General features: G+C 42.8%; 1 protein-coding gene across 1 annotated transcript in view; it reads right to left on the bottom strand.

Annotated features, from left to right (window-relative positions):
* Window positions 1-26,947, bottom strand: part of TAB2 (TGF-beta activated kinase 1 (MAP3K7) binding protein 2) — a 321,631-nt gene extending 294,684 nt beyond the window's left edge. Inside the window, exon 1 of the mRNA XM_069606671.1 lies at window positions 26,679-26,947. The gene's annotated coding sequence lies outside the window, so the exon portion shown is untranslated. The remainder of the gene's footprint in view (window positions 1-26,678) is intronic.
* Window positions 26,948-27,930: the final 983 nt, after the last annotated feature.

Raw genomic sequence — 27,930 nt, 5'->3', positions numbered from 1 at the left:
GCCAATCAGGTGACTTGAACAGCGGGAGAGAAAAAAACAATCCCTGGCCGCTGTCCCAGTCACCCGAGGCCTCTCCACAGGTGGAGGTTTTTTCTTTCAATGTGGGGAGGAAACGCTCGCTTCACTTGGGCCTGCCTTAGCTCGGGCTAGCGGACGGTTAAAGGCCATGTCCGCCCTCTTGATAGGGCATGAAAGCCATATTAACTGAGTCAATGAGCAGGTTAATAAACAAGAATTAGAACACATCTAATGCACATTTAAACAAGATGGTTCATACAAAATGGACAAAAGGTTGAAGCAGCACCTCTAGTAGCTCCTAGTTCCCCTGTGGTAGCTCATGCCTACAAGTTGATGCCCGACACCCAGGAGCTGGTTTTAGCTCCTGCTTATCGAATCTCAAATTTCGAACCCTGCACTATTATGTCAGCCAGCGAGTTGATCACGCCTATATTCACCTTTGTTCCGGGAAACCAATCACATTGGAGTAATTACTACCAAAAGCGATCTTTCTCTACCGAGAATCATTACTCTGGCTGTGGTCACTCCTCCCAGTTCTTCACTCAACTAGATTCTAGTCTTCATCCAAAATCATCTCATTTAACGAATTTGGGTCTAGAAAATTACCCCCACGAAAGGCCTCAAAACAGGAACACTCCGTTACTAACATTAATGTAACTATACAAGCGGATACTGTGTAACCTCACAATTAAGACAAATATCCTTACGCACCTTCCTCTTATTGGCACACACCCAGCAGAAAAGAAAGATCTACGGTCACTTGCACACAGGTCCATTTTATCCCCTTCTTCCATTTATCATTCACCCAAGTTACCCACATCTTTCCTCACATAAAAGTCAGACCCAACGTTACAGCTCAAGAGGATTGCTTATGTGTGTCTTCCCTGCAATTTACTAAGCCATTTACCTTTATAAAAAAAATACAAATAATTAAAAGGTACTGCGGAGAGTCGTTCCCAACACTGTCCATCACAGTTATGTTCTTCGGTTTAATACCGCTTTGCTTCCACTTTGAATGACACTTTGGCATATCTGAAAGAGTGTAAGGGGAGCTCTATTTAGAAAGTGGTATAAGAGAAAATGCAAGTAGCGATGTCGTTACATTGATCCAAGCATTTACCAACTATATGGGTACAATGTGTGGGTCTGTTTGTGTCGAGAGCACTTGAAGCATCAGCTTCACATCATATGTTTCAGTTTGCAAAATTCAAGACAAAACATGTAAAGGAAAAGGTTTTATATAGCACATAGCTCCTAGTATGTTAGCTTTTTAGCACAAAGATGATTGAAACTGCTTTTATCTTTCATTTCAATGTTAAATTGGGCATTTGCAATAGCTGTTCATTAGATCACAACCTATGACTGAACCTTGCGGTAAACAAAAAGGAAACATGGATTTCCATTTAGCACAAAATTAACAACTGAAATGTGTGGATTTCAAGCACATGGTACTTTATGCACAGACGTGCAGCAAGTTTATTCCTCATTTCTTGTTGCCTACAAGCAATTTTAATGGAGACCTTGTGGTCAACCACATTCTGTGCCATACATGGCCATGGTGGATCAAGACTCCAAGCTAAACCTAGCCCCATCAAAAGAGGGGGTGGGGGAGGGGACGTCCTGCAAGAGTCAAACTCTGAATAGGTCAGAAAATGTTACGCCCCCACCCCCTCTTACCCGTTGTGGCGGTTGGGCCACACCGCCCGGGCACCAACACAACTGGATGGGGGCCATCAGGCTAGGAGCAGAGTGGATGTACGGGGGACCAGTGCCCTGGATACCTGCATACGCAGAGCACACTCCAGAGTCATTGCCTGCGACAACGAGACCAGGCGGCAGAGCTCTGATCCCATGCCAGCGTGGATTAATTTGCTACTTCTGCCCCATCCGGTGAAGTCACAATCCTCTTTTGTACCGTGAGGAGATGCTCCGTGCCTGGCGGTCTTGTTTTTTTCCTCCTATTGTCCCCCTGTGCCCTGCCAGCCGCCTCCTTCCCCCACACCTGCTGACCCTCTCTTTTTTGCCTTCCTCTACCAGCCTGGCTAGCTACCTTTCTTCTCCTATCCACCTCCTCCCCCCGCCCCATTTGCCTGCCAGTTGCTTCTTGCTTCCTCTAGCCTACCAGACCGCTTTGCCCTAGCTCCCCCCTCCTTCCTTTCCTCTGCCTTCTACCTGGCACCTCCTGAATTCTCCTCTGTTTGCCTAAATGTCAACCCTGCAACAGTGTTTGCACTGTCCTGGAGCCACGAGTAACGGGTGATGGCAAGATCTTACGTGGTGTTGGGAGAGCCCTTTTCCTGAGCGGCTTAATTTACATTCCCAGGTCTGTTTAGGAGGAGACACTTCAACGCTGCCCGCATACCAGATCAGATTCTCACCCAGGAATTTATTGTGGATGACATTGGACACACCCAGTTGATGCGGGAAGCCGAACAAGAAATGAAGCTTGACAGAAAGGTTAATCTAGTAAAGTGGCACCATGCACTCAAAACCTAATCAACAATGAAAATCTCAAACAAGTTGACTTTTTGACAACATCGAGAGATTGCAATGTGCACTGAGAAGTTCGATGAAAATTTGAAAAGGCAATGTTGTGAAGTCACAGATTTCATTTTGAAAATCTACTGCCTTTATGTACACGTCTCGTGCTAAGCATAGTTGGAGGGCACTCGAGAATGTTGCTCGGCAGCAGGCGTGGCACTGATGAGGGACAGATTATTAATATAAACACTATGTGCAAAAACATAGTAAGTACTTGTATAGTTTTATTGATGCAAATATGTGCTGTAGTTTTTAACAACACACTACAATGGGGTTCATGTATGCAATCTTTATTTTGCTAAACTTCATAGTTGTATAGGTAATGTCAGATACCATATTGGTTAGAAATCCAGCTAACGCATGGTTGTTCAATCACTTATGCACATAAATGCCTCAAACCTATTCTGAGTCACATTTGGGTTAAAAGCAAAGACATGCATGTCCTGGTTTCATATTTTGCTAAGCATGTGGTCTAAATTGTTTAGGAGTAAAATAGGAAGTTATTTCTAGCATGCAGACTTACAGAATAGGCATGTTTCATTGTCCCGCGTAGATCAGTATCACAACCACTTAAACCAGCTGGTAACCATTGTTCAATGGAAGGGATTATGGGCCTACAGGACAAGTGGGTACAGCGCCTGGCAGAGGTCAGCCTTACCATGTGGCCCAAGAGGGGTGAATGATCAGTATACGATGCTACAAAGCAATAGCCGAAAAATAAGGACATTATGTGGGTGAGCCAGCAATGCTATTTTCTTCCATGCAGCTACTAGGGCAACATTACCAGCCAGCAGCATTCTGGCCATTTGTGTAATCAACATTACAACCTAGTAGCAGATGCCATCCCCTATAGTCTGCAACGCCAGATCATTTTAGATCCACAGGGGATAAGCACACCACATTGCTTGAGAGTACGGCGTATACAAAGACACTCTGTGCCATTCAGGGCAAATCTACAACAGAAATGCCATCATTCACAGAAGCCAACCAGCTTGTATGCTGCTCTTACCATTACACAATGCCAATTGCGATGACTGCCAAAGATTTGTGGCTGACAGTTGAACATGTCTTGCTGCCACGCTACACCACCCAGTTACATGGGAGCACAATAATTTCCGGGTGAGGGGAGGCAGCAAATTAAATTATCTGATGCAGAGCGCATGGAATAGTGCAAGGGAACCGTCTCTTTGGAACCCACATGACAACACTAAACTGAGAAGGTGACCAGACAGTAGGAAGCCATCTGCACTATTGTGTGTACTGTGGATAATTTTAAACAAGCAGTCAACAGAAACTGGGGGGTGGGGGGGGTTATTAGAGGTACGCGCTCAAACCAAAAAACCTATAAAGTCCAAACAACAGCTGCCAAAAAAGGAGTTGCAGTATTCCATAAGTTCTTTAATATGGTGACAGCCGACACGTGTTTCGACCACTGGTTGTTCTCAAGGCTGTATTAGATATTTAGCCAGTCCCTTAAGACATAAGAAATAATTAGTGGCACCAAAGATTTATATTAAATTAATTTTTATTTTTTTTCCCAGCGCTACAGCAATATCCATTTTTAGCAGAAGCAAGTTAGCTTTTGCATCACGACTTTCAATTGTTTGTATACTTTTGCCAATCTGGCAATTACTAACTCAGGTTTCCAGCAAATAAGCCATAATTGTTTATATAACAAACGAGCAACAAGACCCTTTCATTTCTGTAATACTTAAGAGTTTGTTGACATCAGACGTCCCGTGTTGCTACATGTGTCGTCTCTACGTAAATACGTTTTTTTTCCCGCGGTACGTCATTATGCCTCACTAAGATGCGGAGCGCACGGGATAGACCCCTTTGAATATTCGCTACAAAATGAGGTAATTTAAAAATGATGCACAAGGAAGGGACATTGCGCATTTCCAACCAGTATTTACTAAGTTCTAAACAAGTTAAAGTTTAAAGGGGATGAATAATATCTGACACGCTACAATGGGTTTCATTTTTGGAGGAGGGGTCATGGCTAATATGCAAAACTGGGCACCTAGGACATGAGTGCCAATCAGATGGCACACTTCTTTAATGACTAGCTGGCAATGATAACTTTGTAGAATCTAAAGATAAAAACATACCACTGCATCTATAGGTGACAGAAGCCAATGACAGCTGGGATTTTCTTTGTTGGCTATTGGGAGCCGCATACAATTTTTGGTTTAAGGAGAGAAGCGTTATCCAACAGAGCATTTTTCGGATATTTACAGATTTCTGGTAGGTTACCATTATTAATCCTAACAAATGTAGAGACATTAAAACTAACATTAGGGTTTTCGGTTTACAGCTAACCACTGTTTAATTGGAAGACTTAGCTGATATGCAGGAAATATGACCAAGCTGATAAAGCAGAGTCCAAATCAACTAATATTTTTCCCAAATGCATAAAGGTTTATTTAACCAAACGGAACAATTTACTCAGTAAGTCCAGTTACCTAAATATTAGTAAGACTATAAATCAACAAATACAGTATAATGATCATACAATAAAGATTCTTAATCACCACATCTAATACCTAATGGAATGGCTGTACAAACATGTAACCATAAAGGGAGTGAGATACCGGTGTCTTTGGGTTTAAATTATTTTCACTGTCAAAAGTATCGTTTTGAGATAGAAAAAAAAAATAGAAATTGAAATGTAGAACAATTTCATATTCATTCCTTTTTTATTTTCGATTTTTCTTATTTTTCTTCCACTACCCTCAACTTACCTGTTCATCCTGATCCGGTGTTGTGATACTATATGGTTTTTTATTAATTAATTTTTTGGACAACCAATTTCTGTTAATGCAAATGCTATATATTTTGGACATCATCCTTTTATTACATTTATGTTGAAAAATTGAATGCGACATAATTTCCACCAATTCATCATGTTATTATGTAATATATATATATATATATATATATATATATATATATATATATATATATATATATATATATATATATATATATATATATATATATAGCTAAATATCTAATACAGCCTTGAGAACCACCAGTGGTCGAAACACTTGTCGGCTGTGCACCATATTAAAGAACTTTTGGAATACTGCAACTCCTTTTGGAATGATTTCTCAGCATTTTGGTAGCCGTTATTTGGACTTTATAGGTTTTTTGGTTTGAGCGCTGACCTCCAATAACCCCCCCAGTTTCGGTTTACTATTTACAGAACCTTGTGGGAGGCTCTGTGGGGAGGTTTCTGTCCGCAGCAAACAGTCTCTTTTCTTATATGTACCAACACTATTAGAATTAACAATATGTACCAACACTATTAGAATTAACAATCAAATAATTTTGAGAGTGGTCACTAGCGCGCAGATTGATATACTATCCCACAAACCTTTACTAATTTTAAACAAGCATTGGCAATGCCAACAGTTTGGGCTTTTGTGTAGGCATGCAAAAGGCACAGGCACACTGGCAGTGGTATTAATTGCCCATTGATGATAGCAGCTGCAAAATGGTGCATGTACCTGGACATTTAATAGCAGTGCCTGGCAAATGACCAATACTAATACACAAGCCAAAACGGTTGGCTTCATCAATGCTTGTTTTTTACAGGACTGCAGTGAAAGACATGCATAGTGCTTATAAATAGAGTGGCTGAAGCCAGACCTGGTGAAGTCATTTTTTTACACCAGTAGCAGGTTTACAACTCCAATTACGTCATTAACTCTCAGAAGACTGCTTTGAAAACCACTGGCAGGCACTTCAGTGCAAAGTGCGATAGTAAAGCGTGATCACAGCGAGCACAACGTTTCTGTAAGGTGTTTTGGGCAGGGCGGGAGAGAAGCTGTGTGGGAATGGCCTTAGGGATTTGAATGGCCAGGGGCAGTCAATGAGTGGGGAAATAACCAAACACCTTTGTGAGTGTCCCTCCTCATATGCCATTTCTCCCTATTTGTAGAACAATGCAATAATTTGGGCTTATAGGCGTCGCTTGCAACAACTGCTAAGCCCACCTGGAACTAGGGTGAGCATCACTACTGGAAGCCTTTTTGACAGAAAGTGGTTTACCCCAACATCTAAAAGCTGCAGCTGTCGTGGGAGAAGGCAATGCCCATCACAGACTGTCAAGGCATCCATGTCCCTTTCAGCGAACAACATGTAAACACGGGTTGTCAGTAGCACACTAACACCCCAATTCCCCTACATATGCAGTAACCACACCACCCCCACGACCTTTATCCATTCAGTGTCCCAACAACAAACCTCACTGTGGATCCCCAGATTCGGAGGCAAAGGGCACGCACTGCAAACCCTCATCACAAATGCAGGTACAACTTCCCTAAAATCAGTCAATCCATGAACAGACAACCGTGACCTCACCCCACCGGCCTCCTGTCACACCACCTCTGACTGAGACATTCACCATCCTCATGGGCAATGAAAATCGCAATTATTCTGGTCTGCCGGATGTGGCACAAATAGGGAGGCTCCATGTCAGGAGGATGCCCAAATAGCCCAGGATTCTGGGGAAAATCTGAACGGCATTAAAGATAGGAAGGAGGTCACTGCTACTTAGATGTGTCGATGATCTATAATGTCTAAAATTGTGGCAGGTACACAGCCCAGACTGAGGAACCGGTCATCCACGAGCTGGCCCAGAAATATAGCAGCCAGGTCCAGACATGTCTCAACGCAGTCCTGAATCCTCAACACAAGCACGACAGAACGTTGTTGCTCTTCCCTAAGTTGGCAGATAGCGTATGACAATGTAGCTCCAGACCCATGCCACCTTGACTGGTTTGATCGAATGCCAGGATCAGCCCCTGTCCCCACTGTGGAAGAGCACCATCACCTCTAATGCCCTGTTCTCCCTCCCCTTCCAGGCCTTAGTGCAACCAACTCTGGACAGGTACCTTAGGCGGTCAGCCAGCAGCATGCAGCCGCCCCCTCCTTCCTTGCAAGCACCCTAGGAAATTGGCTTTTGGGTGAAAAATATGCACTCGCCACTGGCTAGTAATATCTGACTTATGGCGAGTAGCAAATGGTGTGCTGTGTGCATTTGAGGTGGGCAAGTGGCTTTTTTATCGCTGGCTAGTAGCTTGCAACTTGAATGTTTGCCCCCTGGTATTTGGAACAGTAAAAACTGGGGAGAGGGCGGTTTTAATGTTGGGACTGCACATTTGGAAGCAATAGGATTAGTATGGTCATGATTCATTTGAAAAAGAAGTCATGTGAAATAATATTTTTATTTGAAATAGCAGCGAGTTTCGGCTACATCATCTGCACCATCAACCAATCCAGGCAGCATATTTGGCTATGGCCATCGCCATTCTCCAGTTCTGCGATGCCATCAACATGTTGTACCATAATGCAATGCTATCGAACATGCAGCACAACACTACCAGGCTGCAAATAGCAAATACCTTTAAAACTAAGCGGGTGAAATAATTCACCCAAGACAAAAAAAAGGCTACTTTTTTATATTAGCACATGCGTGTCACATTTTGGGGCAGCTCCCGCATTGGCAAGATGCATGCGGTCATTCCGATTTTTCAAATGCAAGCTATTGAAAGCAGCTGTGGGGCTGCAGTTAACATTTTAGCTAATTATATGTCACATAAACTGTATGTCAAGCTGTCATGCCCAGGGCACAGAGACCAGTTGGGTCGTGCACAGAGTTCACTGTTTTTGGAGCATGGCCTCCAGCCATTTCCCGGACACAGGAACAGGGCTCAAAATGTACACTCGCCATTGGCTAGTGATAATGGACTCTTCACGTGTAGGTAATGGTGAGATGTGTGTATGTAGAATTGAGGTGGCAAGTGATATTGTATCTGTGCATTGGGGTGTCTGTTGTCTCCCCTGCATTTTGCGGTTGAAAACTATTGAGCTGGAACAATAGGATACGAAGACGCTATTGGAAAATGTTTTTTTTTTTAGGGACCCATTTACTTCCTGATGACCAGTGTGAGTAATCTGAAAGTTACAGGTTCCAATGCCACCAATTCCCAATCCAACTAATATAATTAAGTGCTGCTGCAGTGATCCCGGGAAATTATGACTCCTGAGTAAAATAGTACAGAAGGTAGTGTGCCTGCAGCAGAGAACTGTATTCAGCCTGCAAGACAAGGTTATAAAAGCAAGTAAAAGCAAGCAAGATGGCTCAGTGGGAAGTGTGTCTGTAGCAGAGATGTCCTTGTAATATCGAAACATAGCTTTCTGCCCTCCAACTTTCTTATGTTGCCAAAGCGAGTCCCTTTGAATTGGGTAAAAGTGACAGATATCACTAAATAATGTGGCGATCCAATAAATGAACAAGTTACTCTCTTACCTGGTAACGTTCTTTCGATGGGATGGTCCGACGACGTATTGCATATCTATGACATGTAATCAGCACAGCTGTGGTGATTACATGTCAGATATGGAATACGTCGGAGGACCCAATCCCCTCGAAATAAAGTTTTACAAACATTTTTTAAGCAAAATGCCCGTCTGTGGCAACAGAAATATTCCTCCCAACATTAGAGGGATATTTGTGTAATGAGTAATTTTTATTTAATAATGATGTGAAAATAAGCATTGTCCCTTCCTTATAGGGTCAGCCGAGAACCATGGAGGGCTCGGCATTCCCTATATATTTTTGTCTGGTGTCTTCAGCAATGCCCCAAAACAAAACAAATAAAAATGCTATATATTAACGAAAAGACATTTTAAAATGTTCTCATCTCTCCTCGGCACCACAGCACTTCAGCAGTCTGCAGGATGCTAATTGATGTAATCACTACCTTTGTGTTTCAGTGCCTTGCTGGAGCCAGAATGCTAAAGAGGGGCAGGCACAAAATGAACATTTGAAAGTACAAGTAGACACATCCCAGTCCCCACCGCTCGCAGTGAATGCATACTATACTTTTGGGCTAGCCTTAGTTACTTGGGTCCTGCCCAACAAGCGACACAAATGAATGCACAAAAATGCAAACTGTTCGGTTTATTCTCTGATAATGTATTCCTTTCACTGTTCATAAATTTTCTGCAGACGACAAATGACAAAGAATGGCTCAGTGTTTTTAATTTACAGAGTGTTTGTCTTAGCTACATAAACGTATTAAAATCGGCTCCATATTCCATATTCGGTTGAATACTTGTACAACTATTGAGCCGAATACTTCAATATACTATTCGGTACACCTCTACTTGTAACCAATTGGCAACTGTGGCCCCTTGAACCTCAACAGCTACAATGTATCAGAAATGTGGTGCCAGGTCAGGTATTATTGGAAGGAAATAGGATATGATCGGAGGACACTACTTAAGCTGTTAGAACTTGAAGCCTCTACACACAGTTTGATGAGCGAAAGTCCCCCATCCTAGTATGTGATGGGGTGAGACGAATAGGGATGGACTGTTGGTCTGAGCACTACCAGATGTGCCTTCCAGAGGGTGGATGGAGCAGGATCCCGCAAGACTTGCAGTCTCCACCAGGTGTGATTTAAACCACCAGGCATAGTCAAGAGACAAACTTCAGGCAGGCAGTTAGAACACTCCAATTGAAGAAACTGAGGAATGCCACAATGTATTCTGCATCTGTACAAAGATATTAATAACAGTCGAACTTACCTGCTGAGGAACACCAAGAAAGAGAGAAACTGCTTACTGCGTAGTTTAAAACGCTAGGCTACAGCAGTGTGCTCTCCAAACTAAGGACAGTACCCTAATATCCACAGCCAATCATAAAGGGAAACCCAAATACACAAATAACTATGGCACTAGAAGAATGATTAAGCCCGGCAGAGACATCAGCAAACCTGAAGAAGGATGTGTCCCTTGCTACTATCTGCCGAGTCAGGGCGATTGCCACATGGTGGCCCCTTTGCTGGAGTCCTTATTTGGTAACCAGACACTGATAAAATTGTGTGAAGCCTGTCAAAAGGTATAGTAGAAACCTGTATCTGAGATGCTGTGAAATCAGAGGTTTATGCAGGGATCGAAATTAAGATAACAGGAGCTAAAAGCAGCTCCTGGGTATCCAGCATTAGCCAGTGACCAGGAGTTAACACTGGGGAACGAGGAGCCAGTACAATGCGTTTTGTAGATCTAATTTATGCCGTTAATGTTATATAGATGTGCCCTAATGTCCATTTACTGATCACCCCAAAGGCACATACTTAAATTCACATAGCTGTGTTTGTTCTGCATCAGTTGGCCTGGGGAGCCAAAAGTAGCTCTTGGTGGCTGTTGGTATTAAGCTAACCAGGCACTTCGATGCTCCAAGAACAAGCTAAATAGCTCCCGGCTCCCTAACTCGCTCTATGAGAGATTTAAGCAGTAAATTGTGAGGTCTGAAAGAAATCCCTTTTGAATGTCAAGTAAGAGATCTTGGGAAGACACACCTGGTAGCGTGAAATACCACATGTTAGGAAGAAACCGAACAGTACAGCAAGAACCTGATGGAACCTCAGCGCAAGCTGGACGACAAAAGACCAAGGAGAAGGCTACAAAAGAGTAACGTGACGAATCGAGCAGCATTGTCACCGATTCTCTGGAGAGAAGTTTATCCATGTGGCCAGGGAAAGGCAGAAGCTACCTGACTGAGCCTGGGGGTGACTGACTGCAGGAGGGTCACGTAGGGAAAGACACTCCAGAGAGACAAGCAAATACTAACCCGAAATAATCTTGCAGACAAACTAATGACATCCATGTGCCTGTACCACATACCTATATGGCTTATTGTGATATAGATAAAGAATGCCCACATTTTCCTAGTCAATCACCTTATCCCCCCCCCCCCACTTTTTAGTACGGACACTAGGAAGAACGATGGAGCAATGAAGATGACCAGAAGCGGTAAGCCAACACTGCAGTCTAGTCTGTGGAAATTGCTAAACCATGCTGGGAAATTTAAAACTGCCACAGCTGAGACTTACAAGAGAGGCAGAGACGGAGTGTGATGGTAACTTGTTCTGATGCATATTAGAACGCTGGTGGCTACGACACCGCTCGAAGCAGCACAGAGGCTGACACGAACGGCAAAGAGAAACCAGAACGACAGAAGCTCACCGCTCGAGAGTCTGGAGGCAGCAGAAGAAAGCAAAGCCATCTAACCAGCCGACTAACAGGACGCACACAGAGAAAGCAAACCGAAGCGGAAGGAGAGACATGAGGGACACTGAAGCCACCCGGTAAGCCCAAAGAAAGCCAACGGAGTGTATGCTGTGTCACAGAAACAGCGCGAGAGAGGCAAAGTGAAACATTTTAACATTTGCAAACAATATTGAAAACTGATTGTCAACCCGATGCTTCAACAGACAAGTTAATGTAAATACAAACAGTATTAGAATAGGGGCAGAAGCCCAATGTTTGAAAGGAAGAGTGGAAACTGAGGCAAACTTTGCAAAACAAGGGTCAGAGACCAGATATTGTTCAAATATAATATCATGGATGAAAGAAAGAGGGATTGAATCAAGGAGAAACACAGGGACGTTAGTGAACCAGGCACACATTGAGTCTGGGATTCACACCTATGAGAGAAAGACAAAGACAAAGAAACGTACTAACTTGATATCCTGGCAGGAGACTAAACCAGGAGTAATAAGCTGGCCATATCTTCTAAGGAAACTAAAAAGACTATGGCAGAAGTCAATGATAGGCATGTTGGTGCCATTTCTAGCTGGGCTGACATCACAACCATCTTCCCACTAGACACAGAAGCTATCAGTGATGTTATTCCTCGTCCATTTATCTTGCACTCAGAAAAAAAAGAGTTGCTTCAAGTTGAAAGAATTAATCAAACAGCTTCTGTGACTCCCGCTTCATACATGCTGCCCACGAAAATGCTCTAAAATATACCGATCAACGACAACTCCTTATTGGGAGTTTCTAGTGAGGAGAACTGTATTCCAACAACGGATACTTCCTTAGTAGCACGCACCGTTATGGCTGAGCTGCACAAACGGATGTGACTTTCAAACGGTCCTTCCACTCCAGTTGTTAGTTCTTTGAGATTCTGTGAACAGGTACACTTTCATAGGACACCGCCTACACAACACAATGCACCTATTGGTTTGGTAACAATTAAAGGGCAGATACAAGCAAACGCCAGTTCACCAACCTCTGATGCTGTACCCAATATCACAGAGCCGGCATATCCTCATTCTCCGGTACTATGATACGGCTTGAAACACCCAAACTTCCTGATAGAAGGCACACGGCAACCCAACTCGTCCCTTCCATTATACCCGCTTGAGGAATCCCTCATTGATTTAAATGAGCAGGAATTACACAATTTTCCCGTGCTTACACGGATTCTCAATCTACTGGAAAGAGGGCACGGACATACTCATATGGCCATCAATGCCCTCAAAACATCTACAGCCGATATTCTTATTAAATCAAGTAAAATAGAGGCTTTCATGTTAGCCCAAGAAACCTGCCATTCACTTTGGGCAAGGCAAGCCTTTAAGGGAGGTGAGTGCACTCAAAATGAGCCCTCATCCTTGCCCAAAATGACCCAATCGCAGCACACTCAAACTAATGCGTGCATCGAACCTCCAGATGTTCCTATATCATTTGCCCACAAAGTACAGCAACAAAAGCCTGGGTATTCTAATGCTGCTTTACAACCTGATTATATGGCATTTGCCAAACTGCAACATGACAGAATTTTGGCCATAGAAAACATACTTCGCAAACATGGTACCTTTGGACGTTTTTAATGAGGTTTAACGAGCCAAATGTAAAAATTACGCCCAGTGAAATGGTATCAGATACTCCGGATAGCCCCACAGTTCTAACCAACATCATAGATGCTACCGCTGAGTCAGTAGACTGGGCTAGACAGGCTTCTGAGGAGGACACTACCCAAAAAGACGACCAAAAAATAACCCAATTAATGTCAAGAAAAGCAAAAAATAATATTTAAGGGCACAAAAAAGGTGCCTCTTGGCTAAATTGTCCAATGTGAATTCGACAGGTTCAACAGCTGACCGACATGTAAAAAAATATGGCATCTATTAAAATCAAAGGGCATAACTCAGCCATCAAAAAATGGTCCTTATATCACATGATGACGTTATTATAGATCTGAACCAACTTGAAAGTCAACTACATTTGGATCTAAAAAATAGTGAAACAAATATGCCACCTTGCGAAGGTGCACTACCTATTTGCGTAGACCCAGCACAAGAGCCAACAAACGGTGAAAAACTTAAAAACAAAAGTTGTTGGTGCCTCGATGCAACAAAGTGTAGAGACAAGCGCCCCTTTGACTCAACCTCTCACAGTTTTATAGTTTAACTGCAAACAAAAAGTCCTCAGCGCCACCTCAATCAAACAAGCCATTACTAACAACAATATTTTACCATCAACGACTTCCTCGTCAAGCAATAAAGTTGAGCAACTCAATGCCTCCAATATAGAAGTTCCTCTAAGTGGTCACAGGTCCACAAACTCTCAACCCTCACCTAGCACAAAACCAGAACTTGATGCAGGCCAATCCTCTGTCAGGATCAATTAGCAATTTCCCCTATAGTGAAAACACTAGACCAGGAAAGCAGGTGTGTTCAGCGCTCTATCCACGCTACTATCGATTTGGGCGTTACTCTGACTGCCTTTGAGGAGGTGTCGGCTGACATGCAACTAATAATGGGATGGGGAGTTAGCCCATCCAGAAAAGGCAAAGCAAGCTTAAATTGCTCGGCGCTGATGAAAATATTCCACCAAATTCCAGCGTTGCGCAATTTGATCTCAGACGATGTTGCATGGATAAAACTCCCAAGCCGTCACAACAATCGCATGCTTTGCGAACTGCAATCATATTATAGCAAAGTTACTCTGGGACCATCAATCAGACCTGGTCTCCATAGGCTTTCGTCTCTTTGCCTTCTTTCTATGGATGAAGCTATCAGTTTGATTGAATATCAACAACTGAAATCATTTCATCTGAATAACAAATACATGCCATGAATAACAAAACGAAGGAACAACTTGATTCGTTCTCTCAAATCTTAAATGGGTTAGCTTGGCTAGAATCGCTCATCAAAACTCTAGCCCATTCAAATGCACAGGTGGAAAATCATAAAATTACACATTATCAATATACTCATTGAAATTCTGTGGATTTAGAAATGTATTTGTATGGTTTAACTCCATAGCAGAGGTAGAAAAACCATCTATTATTCTTTTACAAGAAACAATGTCGATGGATGATATCCACAGATCGTTATACCTCTTCTTCGCAAAAAGCTTCAAGAGGAATTGCTGGGTCGACCATCTGGTGGCCTGGCAATTAATAACTTCAAATTCATCTTGCAACAAATCTACGCTTCTCCAGCGCTACTGGTTATTGAACTTACAATCGAAGCTAAACTCACGTGCATTATATTAGTCAGAGCTCCATTTTGGAACCCAAGCACAATGCCCCTTGATGTGATGATATCTAATCTAAATGCACTGCTGACCGAAGTCTTTATCAAGGATCCGAAATACAAACTTATAATCAGAGGGGATTTCAACTCAACAATGCAATCACATCTCATCACAAATCCAGATAGTAATCACAATCATATTAATATCTCCTATGAAAGAGGGAGCTTATGGACACACTTTTTTGCTTAGTGGGACATTTACTTAGTGTTTCCGAACCACGATAGGCCACATGTTACATGGCATCACGGTAACGCTAGTTCATGCATTGATTACATTGCTATCTCGCATGATTTAGCTCAGAAAGCTTCCTACCTCACATTACTTAAATCGAACACAAGCGATCACCACATCCTAAAATGTATCATGGATATCTCAATTCCATCCTATCCTGTGACTTCATCTTTGGGATTACTAGAAATTGATAAATACATGTCCATGCAATGGAAGCCCTCCCTGTGCAGACAATTGTCCCACCTTGTCAATCGTGATATTTGGATAGTCGACGAGTCAAGCTCATTTAGTGGGGAGTATGTGTCTGCTGATGCATGGAATGTGCAGATGATCCATAACCATCTTGGTACTTTAGTTTGCTTGAGAACACTGGGAATTCTTCTCATCATGCAAATACTTTTAGCCCTGCAATTAACATCTTGAAACACTCTAAAAACGTGGCACTTAGACACATATTAAGAATAAATGAGAACAATCCAGATTATATAGTCTTAAAGAAAGCAATCATCTCGAAGTACAAATCTGATGTGAAAGCTATCCAAATTGAACAGCACCTGAAAAACAAAACTTGATTAATCTCTTATGTAAAAAAAAAAAACGAGAAAAATGTGGGCCTCTCTAAGGAACCTCATGGGTAAACGAGGCACAGAGCTTCAGGCCGCTATATCTAGTAACACAAAGATTTCACCGCTTCAATGCCCAAGCTTTAGCGACATCTATGCTTCCAAACTGTATGTAGGAAGTAGAAGACGTGATTTGGGCTCTTAACAAGCTGAAATACTCAAAGGCGGCTGGTCCAGGTGGCCTGCCGCCCTGTGTCTTGAAAGACGACCCTCACTTTTGGGCTGCTGTTTTGAAGCGTCGCTTTGATTTCATCTTTCTCACAAGGCTGATTCCGAAATCATGGTTGACATCTATAATTATTCCCCTACACAAAAAAGGGCTAGATAAAAATCCCTGCTAACTTTCGACCTATAGCCCTGATCGATAATGCAGCAAAGGTATTTGCTTCTTTAGTGCTAAAAGATCCAACTTCTTTCACTTCTACTCATACATTATCACGTTTTCAAACTGGTTTTGGGAAATCCATGGGGACTCAACTAAATGCAACTATTCTCTCTCACATCTTGGCCTCCTCACATCAGGCAAAAAATGGTCCTATTTTCATGGCATTACTCGATCTATCATCTGCTTTTGATTGGGTTATCAGAGTAACCCTGTGGAAAAAATTCAAGGTTTCATATTCCTGCTCACATCATCGCAATGATTGCACTTCTCCATAACCAAACTAATTATAGAGTTATGATTAACAAGACTGGGTTACTCACAGATAGCATCCCAACAGAGATCGGCGTAAAGCAAGGATGCAACCTTCCAGCCATGCTGTTTAATCTTTATCTTGCCGATGTAGATGCACTGTGGTCCAACTCCGACACCTTCCCAGTAAAGTTAAGAGCGCTGCGAATCAACTGGCTTGCCTTTTTTATTTGACTGTACTCCATTTGGTTTACAGAAACAACTCCACTACTTCCCTTTATTTTGTTATCAACACAATCTGGTTATGAACTCGTCCAAATCGAACATTTTGGCATTTCCTAATTTTAAAAAAAGGTGACAAGATTTCAATGGAGCCTAGAAGACAACCCAATTAACTGTACACTGGGAACGACTTATTTGGGTTATAATTTGACCAACACTAACTCGATCAAAAAGTGGCACAATTCCATAACTATCAAAATTACTCTGCTAATAGCGCAATGAGGATTATCTTATACAAGTTTTCTAAATTCTCAATTCTGCCACTCATTGACTTCTACCATCTTAAAGTAGAGGCAATAAGTGTATATGAGCTTGATCTCTGCTTGCTTTCCATAGGTGATGACCTTGACAAAATTCAAGGCATCATTTGTAAAACTGTGTTGGGTCTTCCTGAAAATATCCCCAATGTTGTTATCATCCACAAACTGTTTGTTTTCTTTGGCTTCTAAGTTACAATGAAGAAGGATTAGCAATTTCACAAAAATGCATGTCCCCTCCCCAAATTCGCTATATGAAGACTTAGCAGGGATGCTATCTAATGAAACACGAGTATCCCTAGCGTCATACAATATCCATATGCGGGCCATCCTTGACAAGATTTCTATGACTCCTGAAGATCTAACAATACGTTTGGGGACAGTAAAGAATAAGCTGTTTCAATCCGATTGGGCAAATACATCAGACCGTATTGGTTGTTACAAATCCTACGCGGAATATGCCAAATTTAGGCATCCACAGAAACCGCATCTAGCATATCTTATGATGTTTCTGTGCAATCAAGCGAGGATAATATATATGAGGTTTAGACTTAACCTACTATGCACTAAAGAACATATAAAATATTGGAAAAAAATAGCACTGTCATAAGTAACGACGGCTATTGTAGATTCTGTAGCATTGGCCACGAATCAGAAGCTTTGAAGCATCTAGTCTTGTGGCTTCTTTGCTATTACCGGAGAGTCGATTCTGAGACAATATGTAAATCGCAAATGACATCATTCCCTTGAATTATTCTGGGTAACATGTATGTGGGGCAAAAGCAATTCTTTAATATTAGCCTTAGTACGCTTCTTGAAGATTCTAGAAACAAATCTTGCAAATGGTAGATACATTGATATAGAAGCTGTTTAGGAACTGAATGAACAGAATACTACTCTTCCTTAACTATTTTATGGCACCTTCTTTACAACCATGATGCCGTTTTCTTAAATTATCTTATTGATTGTTCAAATGATGAATTGTCTTCCATTTGTAACGATTAACTGCTCATGATTACTTGAACAGTGTAATTACATCAAGATCTAAAATTAATTACCAACATGCAAATATTGGTGGGTTGTGAGAATCAAAATCATTCAAATGACTAACGATCCCATTTTGTCAATCTTTTGACAATAATTGTAAGATTGTACTGTATTATATTGATCTGAGCACTTCTTTTGACTATGATGTTTTAAAACATTTAGATGATTATGTGTTATGTGCAAGTGTATTGCAACTGTAAAATGTTTTACTGTAATTTTGTAAAGATGCTCGCACCAAATACAATAAAAAAATGTTTTTTAAAAAAGGGAATGTCGAACTGTGAAATTGCAGAAAAACAAGCATAAAAAAGGGAAGAATCATACCTCTTGTTGGAGGACTGGTGAGAAAGTCGCAAATACCCCTGGCAGGAAAGTGCACCACAGATATACCAAAAAAGAGCAGCTATACAATACAAAAATAGAGCAGTTAATGGAAAAGGGAAGAGTGATGTCCCTTATAAATTGATGGAAATACTGAGTGTGAGAAACTGAACATTTGAAAGAATTGTAAAGTTTGAAGGAAACACAAGGGAAAAGTTATCCCTCTTGAACAAGTGTGTGCTTTCCCTATTGTTCAACATTCCCAATCGTCAGCTGGGTCTTAGCACCTCAGAGCCAGGCAACAGTGGATGAATTTGAAAGGGTGTGAGGCAGGAAGCCAAGCAGGACCAAACACAGGTCAGGTGCAAATGCCCTGTTTTAACACTATATATAAACAGTAATTGCTTCCAAATTTCTATCCGACCCGTCCACTCGATTTTGTCTATTATTAGACTTAACTTGCCCCACCCCGTCTTGATCTAATGTTCCCACATGTTGATGTTTAAGATGGCATGGCCGCTGAAGTCATTTAACACCAACAACATCTCTTCCACTCCAATGTAAAAGTTGCTGCTACCATAAAGGTAATGGTCAATTGTCGTTCCCCATTCTTCCATGTATTGGCTGCAGGAATGTCCCCTTTAGTAGATCCACTCATCTGCATCCCAAGATCAAAGAACAATTCGAACCATAGGCAAGCAGCGCCCACATGCCTATTGGGTGAAGAGAGCTGTGGGACAGCACCCTTTTCCGTTACAATACACTCAATACAGGGGGAGTGCAAATCATTTCCAACAAACAGATCCCGATTATCCTTCATATGTGAATAGATAGTTTCGTATATTGACAATTTGAAACAAATATGCGAGAACCGTAACATAGCGCCACTTCAACCAGCAAGAAGCTGGGGTTACCAGATAGTGGAACAATTTAGTGTGCCTCCCTGTGTTAGAACATAGGGTCAAAAATCCCCCAAATGGTCCACCCCCTACTTCCTCTACTGGCGTAGTTCTTAAAACATGTGTAACCATCAAAATGTATGTCCCCGTCAACCATGTTTCCTGTAACAATATTAAGTCTGAATTATGCAAATTGGTATACAAGCCTCCTTTTTCTAACAAAGGAGTATGGCCTCGCGTATTCCAGGTGATTCTTACATCCCTCTCAGGTACGCCGATTGGGTGCAGGTAAGAAGGATAGAAGCCACTCCCAATGTGACTTTGCAATTGCATCGTCTGTTGGGGTTTATTTATATAATGCTAAAATGGGCTTGCAGGCATATGAGCGATTTAACAAAAAGACAGAACACATCTATTCATATAGCTGGGGCAGCAAGAGTCAACAGAACGGATTCGTTTTCAGACCACACTTAAAAGCAATCAAAAGAACGGCATGCTCTCAAATCAGGTGGAAGTGCTCTTTAGCGCGGCATAGGGAAAAGACCTCACACACCATAGTCAGTCTGACTTTGTGCACAAACAGAAGCATAGACTTGTTAGATGGAAGTGTCCTCACAGCAGATTGCCAACAAAGTCGCTCAGACAGATATGCTGGGCTTGTACCATATAAGCACCTGTGTTATGCAAAGTAGTCGAACAGGGATTCTAGAGGCTACCGGAAGCCAATTAAAGGTTTTCCTGGCCTCAGAAATATGATCTCTCCAGTGAAGGGCCAAACAGCCCGCACTGCATTATTCTGCACTGTCTGCAGTCGGGCAATGTCCCCTTCACTACTGCTATACAATATACTTGATCAATAATCTAGTTTGGCTCATACCGTAGCCCTGGCAACCGCGGTCCGATTATCATGGCTCAAAAACGGTCTCAACTGCGCTAATAGTATAAGATAATATAGGAGCGATGGGCCAAGACAGCTCACATGCGCCATCATGTTAAGCTCCTGATACAAGATTACACCCACAGTTTTAACCGCAGGGAGTGTACCTATGGTGCAACCAGCCAGTTTAAATTTACAAAACTCAAAGCCAAGCTTTCGAAATTGGGTTCCCGTACCTATAATAATCAGCTCAGTTTTAGTGTTGAGGGCTAAACCACTTTCTGACATCCAATTCTGGATGAGTGGGAAAACCGAAATAATGACTTCAGTGTCTCTGATATAAATCACTATTCAAGGGGATAAGACACTGAATATCATCTGCATAATTGGTATAATGTACCCGATTCACATCCAACAGAACAAAAAGTGGCAGGTTGAAGATATTAAATAATGTGGGTGACAAGCAGGATGCCTGAGGGACCCTGCAAGTCACCAAAAAATCCTCAGCCATGAAGACCCCCCCGAGAACCCCCTAGCGGAGTGATCTGCCAGCCGCAGCAATGGAAAACAGGCAGGGAGGGATGAACTACGTCTAACGTTGGTGACAAGTCAAGGAGCATAAGAAGTGCAGTGCCACGACTCTCAAAAACATGAAGCATATTCACCTTGGAATCCAACAAAGCCGATGCAGTGCTATGAGCACTGCAAAAACCAGACTTGTCGTCTGCCCAAGATCTTGATTCTAGACAGAAAGTCCCTTATTTGAATATAAGCAACCCTAGACAACATTTTCAGCAAAAAGTGTTGGTGATAGGCCTAGAATTCAAAGGGATGTTTGGATCAAGTGATTTTTTAAGGGTGATATCCATGCCTGCTTGATATGGTGGAACAAAGTCTTCCCTAAAGGTATTAGTGAATTTCACAACCACAGAAATAAGTTGTGAATCACAATCCTTGACTATTATAGCAGGACAAGCATCTCCCTTACAATAAGTGGGCTTAAGCTGCTGCATGATGGCTAGAACCTCAGATTCTGTTACCATCCTAAACTCAAAGAAAGGAGCAATGCTTTCACAACTCATCGGCTTGGTAACCAGGGTTTTGTAAAAAGGCTCAAACGGTTTGCAGAGCTGCTTTCTAGACTCGGCCATGGTCCCAATGAATGTATTTATTACTGTAGGTTTACCTCGCATATCTGAAACTTGCGCTTATACACAGGTGGAGTGCTTCAAAGAATTTCAAGGTGGGAAGGGAACAATGAATACAGTAATAATTATAGGCCTTGAAGTTTCCCAGATACAGAAACAGAAAAAACTAGCATACTAGGCCCAACGGCATTTCTTCTAGTGCATGAAGTGTTACAGTTGTGACCAAGCTAGGGAAGCGGGGGCACAAAAAAAGGGGGGCAGGACTGACAAACTTACTAGTTCTGTGTCAAGCATGCGTACAGACAGAGGTGGAGGAGGGTTGGGTGGGTGCGGGAACAAACGCGCCCAGTCCAGCAGGGCCCTGGGTTAAGTGCAGAGAGGTTGCCCCGCTCATGGAGCTTAGGCTGAAAGCGCAGAAATGCTGGACATAGTGCAGCGGCCTAGAGGCAAGTGCAAAAGACTGGCGGGGGAGCTTGGGACCTGTAAGGCTCTGGAGGTGAACCAGGCAACCAGTCAGCATATCATATCTAATTCACAGCCCCATTTTAGGAGCGCTGTTGCATTACTTCTAACCAGGTCTGCAATTTCCGAGTCCATACAATGAACTCTTGTTACTGTAGAATTGTAGCGCCAGTCTGTTCAACAAATTCAGGACTTGATTTTGTAATAATCGTAATGCTGGCAGATGGCTAAAAGGGTCCAATAGAGATCTCAGCTTTATGGGTACTTGCATCTTCGAATAGTCTACAGATCATAAATATAGGGGCGATAAATCGAATTGCATTGTCCTTTGGATTTGGCATTGGCGATCCGTAGATGGACTACTATTGGGCACAGCCAAGCCAAGGCCGGAGGCTGTTGATTCTCTGATCAAATTGTTCGTCCACAGGCAAAACTTCCTCCTACTTGTCGGCATTGGTTTTCAGGCGTTATTTTTCCTCTCGCAATTCATCAACCAATAAGTTAGATTACCAGCTCCATTGTTAGTTCTTTTTTGTCCCCTGGTCGCCTTCTTTCAAGCTTTCTTTTGTAGAGGGGAGGTTTTAGGGCTCACCATAAGCGGTTCCTCTGCATCAGGGTTTTGCATTGGTCTTTTCATTGGGCCCTTTTTAGATAGTTACTTTTGCAGCCTTCTGTCTTTTTCGTCTTTCTTTTTTAGACTGATTGCCAAGACCACGGGATGAAAAAAGCTGGTTGCAAATTCATCCTTATTTTCATTAAAATTTTACAGTGACTCAACTCAAGCCCCAAAAGCCTCTTGTAAATGAATCCATATTTTTTTTCAAACTTTAAAGTAGTTCAATTCAAAGGCATTAGAACTGCATTTAGGGTGCGGGTGTCCTTTCCCATAGCAAGCCAGGGCAAGGAGGAAACCACCTCCAAACAAGTGTGCAGAGTCCCTCCAGAAATAAGCCCAGTGGTATCTTTTCCAGTCAGGAAACCAAAACCCACATCTCTATGAACTTGAGTGACAGCCACATTCCCTGTTCGACTATACGGCTGCAAAATTTCAAAAGTTAAAAAGTTAAAAAAAAAAAATGCTGCTGCTGTCTGCCTCCTGTGAGACTCCATTACAATTTCCATCTATCCCTTTTCTATATCCAACGACTCCCAGTAAGCAAGAGAATCCAACCTAAGCTGCTCAGTATAGCACAATGGTCAAAGCCTATCGCCCGTTTAGTGACCTCTCACCCAGCTGAACTCTTCAATCTGTCCTTCGACTCCGCTTGCTTTCCCTCGGTTTTGAAACAGTCACGGCCACCTCTCTCTTAAAAAAGCAAGGGGCTGATCCAAACCTACCGGCTAACATTTGCACTACTCTAAAGGGCTTCAAGGGTTGTGTTCCACAGACAAGCAGGTTTCCAGTCCCGTCACTCCACGGAAACTGCTTTCATGAATGTGTCCAACTTCATCGCCTCTGCTAAGCACTCCAACCTATCTTCTATCCCAATTCTCCTTGACCTGTCTGCTGCCTTTCAAACTGTCGATCTCTCAAATCTCGTGAAGAGTCTTCTTGGGATTCACGATCGAGCCCTTGCATGGATTGAATCCTACCTTCCCCCTCGCCAATTATCTGTCTCTAAGAGCAACAACACTTCTCAAATCACTTTTCTAACTTTTGGTGTCCCACAAGGCTCTGTCTCGGGTCCGATCCTCTTTATACTATACAACTCTGCTTTTTGGGCACTAATCTCCTCCTTTGGGTTCTCATACAAACTCTTTGCTGCCACCCAAATCCTCTCCTCTTTTCCCGAACTCTCCTCAGGTGTCTTTATCAAAATTTCCAACTGCCTCACTGCCATTAAATATCGGATGGCTTTGCACTCTCCGATGTAACAGAGGTGCTCTTCTTCCCTGCCAAAAGTGGTCTCATCTCTTCCAATACCTCTCCAGTTCCCACCTGACACTGCCCTACTCTTCTCCAGCTAGAAACCTCAGCGTCATCCATGACCCTTCTCACACCTTCTGTACTTTCATCTGCAAAACTGGAACAGCAGCTCACCCCAACCTCCTAAATATTAGGAAAATCAGGCCCATCCTTCCTTTCAACACTATCAAGCATATCTTAAACACGGTTCTCTTTTCTAAACTGAACTACTGTGCCAGCATTCTCTTTGGTCTCCCCAATTATGCCTTCTGTTCTCTCGACAAGATCATTAACTTTGCTACAAGGACTCTCTTTGAGCTCCCCCACTTCAAACCTACTTCCTCATACATCAGGGAGAATGACTGGTGATGAAAAACAGGGCCCGATTGAAAGGTCTTCTTCTGGTTCACAAATCTATCCACGGTAATGCAACCCTGTATATATCCTCCTCTATCCAACTCTACAAGTCTAGTCTTTTCAATCTCTGCTCTTCCTCCTCGGCTACCCTTGAGGCTCCTCGCCCTCCCTGTACTTGTCCTTGCTTCCACTCTTTCTCTCTTCTTTCTCAACTTGCAAGGAATTCTCTTCCCCGGACATACGAGAAACAGTCCATATAGATGTGTTCAAAACCAAACTAAGCACCTACATACATGCCTCTGAGTTACCCTCTTAACCTACCTCTCATCTGTCTCCTAGCTGACATTTGTCCCTCACCTGCGTACGTCCCTCACTTCCTCTGCCTCCACTTTAGCACTTCACCCATCAAGGTCACATCTTGAGCACAGCTGGCAGTACCAGCTACCTGCACTTAGAAATGTCCAATATTTGTTGTCCTTAATCTATGCGTGTCCACTTATGTATTGTCCCAGGTGACTGTTCCATTTACTCTTCTCCACAACCTGGTCAGAATGTCTCTCAAACTCACCCCATTGTACGAAGCTCACTGATCCCATCAAATCGGATTTCTTATCTAATCTATGCTCTTTTGTGATCAAAAGAACATGGTTTCTCCTGTATATATAAATTCCCCCTCTGAAAATGTAAACCATACATCTCTCCTAGACCACCTTTCTCCTCCAATATGGCAAGACCATATAATCTGTTTTTGCCACCTAGCACTGGAATTCACTATCTGAATTCAGCATTACTATTCATGATCAGTTGGTCTTCCACAAGGCAGCAAAGACTCGTCTTGTTATCCATCAACTGCTCATGACCCTCTGTCATCTTGGCCTAGCACCTAGAAACCACCTGGGCACTGTATGCTGTACTCTATGAAAGATCCCAAAGAAAACTGCATATACAAATAACTCATAGCAAGAACAATGATTTGCCCGTGTCATTACAAATATGACAAAACAAGGATCATCACGAATAAGAGCTTTTTTAAAACCATTCCATTTCAGCCACAATATACACGAAAGTGAAGAGGAGCAATAAAGCAAAATAATCACTTGGCACATCCAGCAGATGGTAGCTATCAGTTAATGCGGACGACCTTGTTCACTCCTATTAACGACACTTGCTCTCGTCAGGTATAAGACAACAAGGCGGTAGAACCATCATACCTGTAAATCTACTTTTGTCATCGGGTAGAAATTCTCATTCGGCAAAAACAGGGAACGATTTTAGTGATCTTTAAGATATTTTGAAGGAGGGTGCATAACATGTATGAGGCTACCTTAGTTAATTGAGATGCACATACATACCAGATACAATATCTGAAATAAGGTTAAGTGCGTTCCTTATATTGTAACATGTTTTTAGAAAAGTGTTTGAAACGCAAAACGATTGGTTATTTCCCCTATATTTACATTTGGCTAACACAAACAACTCAAAATAACCAATCGACCCTTCGAGAAACACCGCTTATCAGAAGCATTTCAAGAATGTTTTGTGCACAATGAAGTTGATGTGTGTGAAAAGACTTGTGACTGACACAAAAAAATACTGAGTGCCACGATTACGTGAGAAATGTAAAGCTGGCGTGAACATTGTTGAGAAGTTCCACACAAACGAAAACCTCACCAAAGTCAAACGTATTTGCGTGGATTATGTATCTCGCTTTCACTAGTTTAAAACTAGTTTCAAAATTTTAGCCATTTTATAAAATGTAGGTTTTATTATAGGAAATCGGAGATAGATATATATATATATATATATATATATACTATTGGGGCAGTTACTAACTACAGCAACATACTGGTACATGTATTTGTGGAAAGCAACATGGTTCTAATGACGAGAACAAGGTTAGTTCATTTATGTTTCGTTACCTTGTATCCGGGTTGGAGCTTGTTGTTACCTTGTATCCGGTAGAACATAAAGGCCAGTCAGGGGAAGAATTAATTGCAGCTCCATCCACCTGTACTACGGCACGAGGTTGATGTACACAAAAAAGGTCGTGGAGGACTGATTTAAAAAAAAAAGTCATATTCCCTTCCTGTGAATATCTGGGGTCATAGTCAACGCTTTCCATCAATGACATACATACCAGGGGAAGTGATGGGCCACGCTCATACCTGTCACCTAAAGTTCAAACTGGGGCCAGCAGTGAACCAGGCTCCACGCCCCCCTTGGAAAGGCACCGCATTAGGAGGAGGCGGTGGAGCATATTTCAGGGGATAACACTTAAAAGCACAATGTAAATGCAACGGTGTGCACTAATACAGAGATGGGTGGATGGGGTGTAGGCATTTCTGCGCACATATGTTGGTGGCATTTTTCCATATGTCAAACTCGGAGAACTGTCAATAAAGAATGTAAATACCGACTGATCTAGCGGACTACTGCCCAAGTAGGCGCGTGTCCCCAGAAACACAGTGTGCCCTGAGTGGAGGGCGGGGGCTTGTCTACGGGTGAGGAACTTCTGAAGCATGTCCCGGGGGCGGTCTCTGCTTCTGCTGTGACCCCTCTCCCCAGTCAGACAGGCCTGCGCAGCGGCCAGTAGCACCGCCCTCCCCAAGATACAGTGCTGTTACCCCACAGCCTATCCCCTACACCTGACATGCATGCTCGTCTTACCCGAGGCCGCTCCCCGGTCTCCCGCCGTTGCTGCCGGGGCTCGGGGGGGGAGCGGGCCGGACCCCTCAGCCTCCTCCACCCGAGACAACCAGGAAATGACAGCAGCATCCAGCGCCCGTCGGCGGTTGCTCCCTGCCGCGGGTCGGAACACTCCGCTCCTGGTCCGTACTTTAGCGTCGCTGATGCCCTGCTCTGTGTCCAGCCGCCACCAGCGCCCCCTCAGTCCCAGCGGCCCGCTCCGGTCCAGGCGCCGTCAGACAACATGGCGGACCCGTAGCCGGCACCTCTCGCGAGACTTGGAGCGCGAGAGAAGGAGGCGGTGGGTGCGGGGAGTGCACTGCTGGATAGCAGCACAACCAGGAGCAGCAATTCCACGGTGTACTCGTTCGGTGTGCTACCCGGCCCTAGTGTTCTATGAGTAGGGCATTTTCCTAGGTCAGCAGCCCCGGTGGTTCACGCGGCCAGCCTGATAAATCACTCCTGCAGACGAGTTGACTAGCTACAGGGGTAGCAGCATAGAGTAAAATAATATATGTTAAATACTATTGACTTGATGGTCCGATATAATGAAACCACAGGAAGCAAAAAGCAGGAGCTCTCTGATCACGTTGTGTGGGTGCATTCTTCTTTTGTCAACCGCTTTGTGTGTTCCCGGGCAAAGGTTTGCATTTCTTTGTGCCCCACGTCATACATCTGTATTGCCGTAACTTAAATACTATCCACATCGTCTAGGTTTTATATTAAGAAGCATATGTAAACTACACACAAAAAGTAACAAAGGTTAAAAACTGTAACATTTTACTCTAGGAATTGTAAACGCGTGCAGTGTTCGAAATTGCAGGGAGCTATTCAGCTCCTGGTTATAGTCCGGGGGAGTGTGGTTAGCTTCTAACAATAAGGTACCTGCAGCAGCGACTTTTGACTCCCCAGGCAAGTGTGCCATCCAAACATCACTATGCGATATTAACTTTGTAGGTTTTGGAAACGTGTATTAAAAAGGATAAAGGACACACTTAAGAGACATTTAAAGCATATTGGATAATGCATAATGGAGAGTAAGTTAGTTTGCATCTTTCGCACAAGGTAGATTTGCTGCACTAGCACCTGCCTAATGCATACTTGCCAACATTCTGTGACCAAAAAGATGTAGGATTTTTCAAGTTGCAAAAATAATAATTCGCATAACAATGACATCACAGGAAAATACAAAACACATTGTTGGCAGTCTTGAAGCGTTCTAAAATACACAACT

The sequence above is a fragment of the Ambystoma mexicanum genome, chromosome 4p (genome assembly GCF_040938575.1).
Source record: "Ambystoma mexicanum isolate Mex_15411 chromosome 4p, UKY_AmexF1_1, whole genome shotgun sequence".
NCBI classification, from domain to species: Eukaryota; Metazoa; Chordata; class Amphibia; order Caudata; family Ambystomatidae; genus Ambystoma; species Ambystoma mexicanum.
Note: the sequence above shows the minus strand (reverse complement) of the source record. Positions and strands in the feature narration are given on the sequence as shown.